This window comes from Mastomys coucha, unplaced genomic scaffold (assembly GCF_008632895.1).
Source record: "Mastomys coucha isolate ucsf_1 unplaced genomic scaffold, UCSF_Mcou_1 pScaffold6, whole genome shotgun sequence".
NCBI lineage: Eukaryota > Metazoa > Chordata > Mammalia > Rodentia > Muridae > Mastomys > Mastomys coucha.
The window spans coordinates 96,698,532-96,706,702 of NW_022196912.1; the positions used below are offsets into that span (position 1 = coordinate 96,698,532).

Here is an 8,171-nt window from a genome sequence, read left to right on the forward strand (position 1 = left end):
GGAAGTGGGAGGCAATAGGGGTTTGTTTTTGTTGTTTTTGTTTGTTTCTTTGTTTTTTGGAGGGGAAATAAAGAAATGTAAATAAAGAAAATATCTTAAAAAAAAAAAGAATACCGAAGTGTTTTCTTCCAAGCTGGTAAACAGCACTTCTTTGAGCCACCTGAGGCCTCTTAACTCTGAACCACAGGACCTCCTTGACAGCCTGCTGTGAAATGCTGGATGTTTGGCTTTGTTCACAAAAAGTATCTTTCGGCTAGGAACTTGAGGGTACTTTTGCTACTATTTGACTCAAAAATTGAAAAATGAATGAGGGTCATGGGAGGGTCACGGCAGATAGGGCACTGCGGATAGCATGTGGAAAAATAAGCAGAGTGACTAGTCAGCCGGTCCACACCAGCCCTGCCTATCGCTTGGGCAAGCTCCCTGCCAAGAACGCTCTTCCCGCTGAGTCACTGCAGTCTGCTTGGCCACGTGACTGACCTGTTGCGTGGGAAGCTGTTTCCTTCCGGAGCCACGAGCCACGCCACAGAGAAAGCGTCTATATTGGGACACGGACACAGCCACAACGTTAGGTACACATCTGACTGTTCTTTTGAGTTCCTAGCTGTTCTGTGACTTCCAGCATCTGGTTGACCTGGTCTTGTTTGACTGGGAATGCTGTAGGAGGTACCAGAAAAAATAATCCTTAAGAGTTGCTTCTTGGCAGCTCTTGCCCAGAAATGTCTCTGGTACCTCCTCTCTCAGATGAGGTCAGAGAAAGGAAACTTTGAGCTTGGTCTAGCCTCAGCTATACGTATTCTTTCCTTGTCTAAGCAACAGCCTTCATCACCCCTGCAGTTCAGTTTGGTTGCTCCCATTTCTGGGAGTTACCTCTTCCAGTCCACACATCACAAAAGAAAACCGTAACCCAGAAGGGTCCCCAAGGCGGAGCTCCACAGCAACTCTGTACCTGTGCGAGTCTGGGGACCACAGACCCAACTGATGCTCCGGGATGAATGGTGTTCTTGGGTGTAGACTCTGGGTACCCTAGAGTGTTCTCCCCTTGGAGAGGTGGCCCTTCAATTAAGACAGGAACCCAAGAAAGAGGTCCTGGACCTGAAAATTGGCTTGTTTGCTGGATAAAAATATTATTTCTTTTTCAAATTAGATTTATTCATTTTGTTTTATGTTTAAGTGTTTTGCCTGCATGTACGTCTATGCACCATGTGTGTGCTTGGTACTCCGTGAGGGTAGTTGAAGACGTTGCATCCCCCTCATATACGTTCCAATTCCACCTACCCACCCTCGAGCACATTCTCAGGAAGCACATTTTCTCCTTTGTCCCCTCGGGTCCTCTGATAACATCACAGGCTCAGCGCTGCCCTAGCCTGGTGCTCTTCCTGCAGCTCCGCCCAGATAGGACTGCCTTCCTCCCTCAGTGAGGTTGCTTTGCTACCAGTGCTCCCACTGTGCTAATGAGGTCATCTGGTTCAGCCTTTCCTGGTCACCACAATACAATGGCTGCTGACTCAGCATGCTTTTACAGCCTTTTCTTCCCCAGAAGGGGGCCGGAGTCACTGTGGCTTCATGGAGAGGTCTGCTACTTTTCTAATTTAGGATTTTCCCTTCTTTTCTGCCTCCTTCAGTAGAACCCCTTCTAGAACTAGAGCAGACAAAAGTCTTTTCACATAGGTAACAAAACTCCTCAAGGGCTAGGCCTTGTCCAAACTACTTATTTGCCTCATTCACAAAATCCTCTCTGTAGCACTCAGCGCTCAACCCTGTGAGGTAGGCGCTCCTCTTAGTGTCAATGAATAGGCCGAGGGAATTTGACTATGAAGGAATTTTAAAACATAGCTAGAGCTTCTAGTAAGGAAGAAGGCCAGATTCCAACCCAGGCCGCTGAGTTTGGAGTACTTTGTCTCCCAGAACACTACGCCATAGACAGTGCCACAGGCACATGGATGTCCAATTCTTTCCCAAGAATGGATTATATAACATGTAGAGATGACCACGCACATGTGTGCGTGTGTGTGTGCTTGTAAATCCAGAAGCCTTAAGAGGGAAGAGAAGGCACACATGGGGAAGTCAAGGAAGAAGCTGGCTTCTCTCCCTGCTCCTGGCGGTAGGGGGCAAACTAGGAGAAATAAAAAAAGGAGGAGGCAAGGCGTGGGAGCTGGAGGAAAGGAACACAGGAAGGCTGAATGGAGAGAAGGTGAGGAGTAGCCTATAAGAGATGGATGAGAGAGGCTGCAGAGCTGGTAGGTGGCTCAGAGGTGGACACCTCCCTTTTCAGAGCCACCATGACAGCTGCAGGACAAGCTGTTAAAAACAGTAGCAACTGGTTCATGTTTAGGACCTTCTTTATTTTTATTGTTATTTTCATAACGGTCTCATGGATCCCAGGCTAGCTTCAAACACACTGTGTTGCCAAGAAAGACTTTGAATCTTTCTTGTGGATCTTCCTGCCTTGGCCTCTGGAGGGCTGGAAATACTGGTGTGTGCCACCACACCTGGTTTATATGGTGCTGGGGATTAAACCCAAGGCTTCGTGTTCTTGGCTGCTAGGCAAGCACTCTACTAACTGAACTACATCCGTAATCCCACAGACTTCTTACTGAGAAAATCTTCCCAAAGGCTTAAGACATGAGGTGGCCTCTCAGCAAGGCTATCCAGGAACTAGAAACACACATGTTCCTGTCAATGGGACTCGGGCCCAACCATAGTGCTGGTTCTCTGGCAGATGCCTAGACTGGCACCTTTAAGGGGTCAGGAAAGAGAGAAGGGCCATCCACAAGGCCCCAGGCATGTCTGGTCAGCAGACAATGTCCTTTGGAAAACACTACAGAGAAAACAGACACAAAGGGTTTCCTACCCTCCTCCCTCAGTTAGACATTCCCCTGAGGTTCTCTTAGGAGCCACTTGTCTGTCTCTAGAAGAATCCTAGGCACTGGCCAAAGTTTTTAAACGACCCTATAAACAGGAAATGTAGAAATAGGCAATATTTAAAAGATGTGTGAAGGTCTGTTGCTGCTTGGGGGGGGCAGGGGTGTGCGCAGGGGGAGTTGCTGGCTCTTGACACTGTGAACAAAACAAAGGCAACAGAGATTTTTCCGTGTTAAATTTGATGGATGTGGGAGCTTGGACCAAAAGTCTGAATGTGGAGCCCACAGGGAGACAGGGAAGTGAGGAGGAGAAGGAGGTGGAGGAGGAGGAGGAGGAGGAGGAGGAGCTCAGAAAAATGGAGTCATCCTGACTTGCCTTCACTTCCTCTGCCTCTCCCTTCCTCGGCATGCTCAGAGTCATCCAGTTCTTCCCGTTGCATTTATAGTCTCTGTTTCCTGAATCCCTGCCTCCTGTATTCTAAGTACTTCCTACCTCTCCTCTGGACTGTGACTCAGGGTTAGAGCATGGGGCAGGGTTAGAGAATTAGGGCTAGGGTTAAGGTTAGGGTTAGAGAGCTATGGTTAGGGTTAGAGGGTCAGGGTCAGGGTCAGGGTTAGGGTTGGGTGGTTTACGTAGCTCCACCCACACGTCTTTCTTACCACTTGTACTTTACCTCCTAGAAAACCTTCACTCCATTTTTATACTGCATCACTTTTTCGTGACCCACTGCTTATCTCCACTACTTTGGTATAATAAAAAAAGATGAACACTGAGTAGACTAGACCTCAGTCCCTTCGAACTATTGACATTGATATTCGAGGAGGTGGTTCTACCTCCTCTAACCCTGTCTAAAATAACACATAGATGTCTTCGCATCGCCTCTATTCCTCCAGAGCATGTACCCTCCCCCACCACTCTCACCTCACAACCCCAGATTTCTCCAGACATTGTCCAGTGTCTCCCCGGGGACCACATCGCCTCTAGCTAAGGTCCACTGACCTAGATACAAATTGCAACTCTGCCACTTACTGAGGCCCCTTAGGTACACGATATAATGTCTCTGAACTCCAACTTGCTTAGTACTAGAACAGGGTTAAATAACACCTACCTTAGGAGCCATTGTGAGAAGTAAGTAAAGAATTCTCAGCCTGTGGTAAGTCATCAAACAGGAAAGAAATCTATGTTCCCTCAGCCTGGGTACAGTGACTCAGTCCCGGCCAGTCTAGCACATACATGTTGAATGGATGGTGAACGAGCAAATGGATAGAAGAAATAACCTAATACCAAACCTGAGAGGAAAAAACGGTCACATCTTGGTTCATTTTTTTTTTTTCAGACAAGGTCTGGTTCTATAGCCCAGGCTAGCCTTGAGCTCTCAATCCTGCCTCAGCCTCTTGAATGCTAGGATCTCCAGCCTGCAGCACCTACCCCACACAGCACTGTCCTTACTTCTTTTCTTGATCTATTCCTTCATCCAGAAGGCCCCAGTTATTGTTACTCTGTGCAGTACAAACCAGAGGCTGCACCACAATCGCACCCCTCCCTCGATGCATTCCTGAGAGCATCTATCTACCTGTTAGTATAAGAGATAAACGATTTGATAAACTAGGGCTTGCCAAAGGGAAACAGACACATGCAGACAGGAAACTGGGCTGTATTCAATCTTTTTTCTTTCCCCTTCTCTCTTTCTCTTTCTCTCTCTCTCTTTCTTTCTCTCTCTCTCTCTTTCTCTCTTTCTTTCTTTCTTTCTTTCTTTCTTTCTTTCTTTCTTTCTTTCTTTCTTTAATCAGGAACCTATTAACCCCAGGAATGACATGAATCTGTTCTAGAGGATGGGACACTCCCTACCTTTATCACCTGTCAACGGTTTACCTTGTAATCACAAGGACAATTAAAGCTCACGTTGGAGAGGGACTGCAGAGAGCTTCAAAGGGGCTTCCCGATGTAAATGCTGTGGCTGCCCTGTCCATAAGAGGTACAGTGTGGATGCTCAGAAAATAGCTCTTATGTAAGGACTAAAAGACACCATCGAGAGAGAGACCAGCCACACTGAACTTCCTGCTGTCCGTGGGACCTCTCAGGAACATGTGACACGATAACTCCTCTTACCTTTTGTAAGTCTCTTTGACTTCTACATCAGTTATTTTTCTGTCTGGTTCTTTGGTTTTTTTCACCCTTTCTCAGAAGCCATGTGGCTGCTTGTCTATCTCCAAAAGGGCAGGGCCCTTTCTATTTTCTCCATTTCCCTCCTCTAGGCAGCTGCCAAGATTTATAGCTTACCTGCCCTACAGTCTTTTTCTTTTAAATTCTAATATAAATTGTTTTTGAGCTTTAAGAAATAAGTACACTCTCCTCTGAGTAGTCAATTGCCAATTTAAATTGTCAAGACCTAGCTAATTATGGCAGTATTGAAAAATGCATGCATGAATGAATGAATGAATGGAGAAAAATATCCAAGCCTCTGAATAGTTTGGTTTATTCAAGGAGGAAAAAGATTTTCTAATTTAGAACTTGTAACTGAAGTGATATAATTTCAGGGCCAACAAATAAGTGAATCTTTTAGGACTCTTGGCAGGACGCTCTTCTCAGGAACTGGAAGGGGGCTGGTGGGCACAGGCCCTTCTAACACCGACTCCTGAGGTGTTTCGGGTCAGTACTGGCCCCCTCCTGGAAGGTTGGGAAGGGCTCCATACCATTTTACCTTAGAGAAGGGATTAGACTCCCCTCTGCCATCCTCCCACTCAAATCCATAGCCTGGAGTTCGAGCTGCAGGGGTGTGGGAGGGGAAAGCCCCGTAGTCCTGCTGAGGTCTACCCCCCTACCCTCCTGGCAGAGCTGTAGCCATTTTGTTCCATGCCCACCAGCTATTTCTTTCGTTTCTTTTTTAAGATATATTTATTTTATGTATATGAGTACACACTGTAGCTGGACAGTTGGTTGTGAATCTTCATCTGGTTGTTGGGAACTGAATTTTAGGACCTCTGCTTGCTCCAGTAGATCCTGTTCACTTTGTCCCTGCTCACTCTGACCCAAAGATTTATTTGTTATTATAAATAAGTACACTGTAGCTGCTTTCAGACACACCAGAAGAGGACGTCAGATATCATTACGGATGGCTGTGAGCCACCATGTGGTTGCTGGAATTTGAACTCAGGACCTTTGGAAGAGCAGTCAGTGCTCTTACCCGCTGAGCCATCTCACCAGCCCCCATCAGCTATTTCATATTGTTGCTATAATATGCCTGTCAGTCATTAACACAGAAAGATAACATGACTCAAAGCATGGTTATGCTGACCACATACCTTATTCTGTTCTGTATATTCTGAGGTTCATTAATCAACAACTGTAAGCACCACTTAGGACAAATTGGAATAAAGGGCGGTTAGAACTAGCTAGTCAAAGTAGCTTGAGTCAGAGCCGACCACTAAGCAGCACTTCCTGCTCATTGTGGGTTTTTTTTTTTTTTCCTTTATAAACTGGCCCTAAAAAATGTTCCGGGTCATAGCCTCAGCCCCTAAGTTCTGACCTATGACTCTAATCAACCAGTCTTAGGGTGTGCATTCAATAAGCCATCCCTGTCTGACTGAGATCAGTGTTTGTGTGGTTTGTGAGTGGCTCTGGGACCCTAACACTTCCATCAGAGTAGACTGAATTGTGGATCAGAGTGGTTCAAGCCACGGCCTAAGGCCAGGGTCCTCTGTGAAGTGAGGTGTCCTGTGGCAGGGCGTCGGAGCTTGGAGATAGCTCTGACGCAGCAGCCTGCATGGGAGGGGAGGGAACAATTGTCTAGATAATAAGTAAATTAGAGGCAAGAAAAGCCTTTCTAACAATCAGCCCATCTCATTGCCACCACACCCTCCACACTCCACACTCCAGGTAAGGGGCACTTCCAGGGTGTTTTCTATGGAGGCATGGGCTCACAGAAGAGGAGAGCAGGCAGACCCACGATCTGTTTTGAGAATGAAGCATCCTGGATCTGGCCAAGTAGTCAAAGCCTTTAATCCCAGCACTTGGAAGGCAGAGGCAGGAAGATCTCTGTGAGTTCAAGGCCAGCCTGGTCTACAAAGTGAGTTCCAGGACAGCCAGGGCTACACAGAGAAACCCTGTCTCGAAAACAAAAAAACAAACAAACAAAAAAAGAGTCTGGATCTGAGCTTAGACTGAAATGGTCCTGACCCTGAAAGGTGACTCCAGTTTTTTAAGCCTCAACTTCCTTGTCTGTGAAATAAAGATAAAAGGCTATTAAATAAGGAAATCCAAGCAAAGTGCTCACTGCATTTCAAAACAGACACTGAATAAGCCCTGGGTTTGTGTTAGTGATCGTGTTTGCTTGTTTGTTTTTTATCTTCAGTACTTTTCCTGCTTAATTTTCATCCCTCTTTTTAGGAGCAAGGGACAATACAAACTCAGTTATTTGCTCAAATCTACGTCCCTTCACATTTGATAATCTCCTTCCAAGGATCCCATCACTGTTCTAACTCTGGGATACCACAGCAAATGCGATCACAAAACCTCCACTCTTGGAGCTGCAGAGATGGTTCAGAGGTTGACAGCTCATGCCGTTCCCACAGAGGACCTGCGTTTGTTTCCTCGCATCCACATCTGGCAGCTCACAACTGTGTGAAAAGCTCCTGAGGATCTGGTGTGCTCTTCTAGCCACCATGGATGCTGCATGTACGTGCATGTACACATAACTAGAAGTAAAAATAAAACCTCGAGCAAAACACAGCCCTGCCCTTGTAGAGCTTACGCTGAATTTGGGGCAATGAACAGAAAGTATAAGTGATCGTGAAATGCTAGAGAAAGAGTCATGAGCGAACCCCAAGTGAAGAAGATGCTTGACAGGGAATGGCTGCAATTTAAAAAAAGTGGGGGGGAGGGTAGTTAGATGGCTCAGAGGTTAAGAACAATGGTTGCTCTTCCAGAGGTCCTGAGTTCAGTTCCCAGTAACCAGATGGTGGCTCACAACCATCTGTAATGGGATCGGATGCCCTCTCAGGTGTGTGTCTGAAGACAGGTACAGTGTACTCATATAAATATAATATATACAAAAAAAAAAAAAAAAAAAAAAAAAAAAAAAAAAAAAAAAAAAAGGTCAGGAAAAGATTGAGCCAAGGCCCAGGAAGGCTATGGTGCTAGCACATAAACCTTTTTTTTCTCCAAAGAAAGAACATTCCAGAGAAAGAGACTTGTGAGTGCAAAGGCCCGGAGGCATGTGCCAGGTTCAGTCTGTCTCCATGTCTTAGTCAGGGTTTCTATTCCTGCACAAACATCATGACCATGAAACAAGTTGGGGAGGAAAGGGT

General features: G+C 46.0%; 1 long non-coding RNA gene across 1 annotated transcript; it reads left to right on the forward strand.

The window, feature by feature from the left end:
• The first annotated feature begins 514 nt into the window (after positions 1-514).
• On the forward strand, positions 515-7,593 carry LOC116080365. The gene is made up of 2 exons (XR_004114421.1): positions 515-572; positions 7,252-7,593. It is a non-coding gene; the product is annotated as an uncharacterized LOC116080365 (long non-coding RNA).
• The last annotated feature ends 578 nt before the right edge of the window (positions 7,594-8,171 follow it).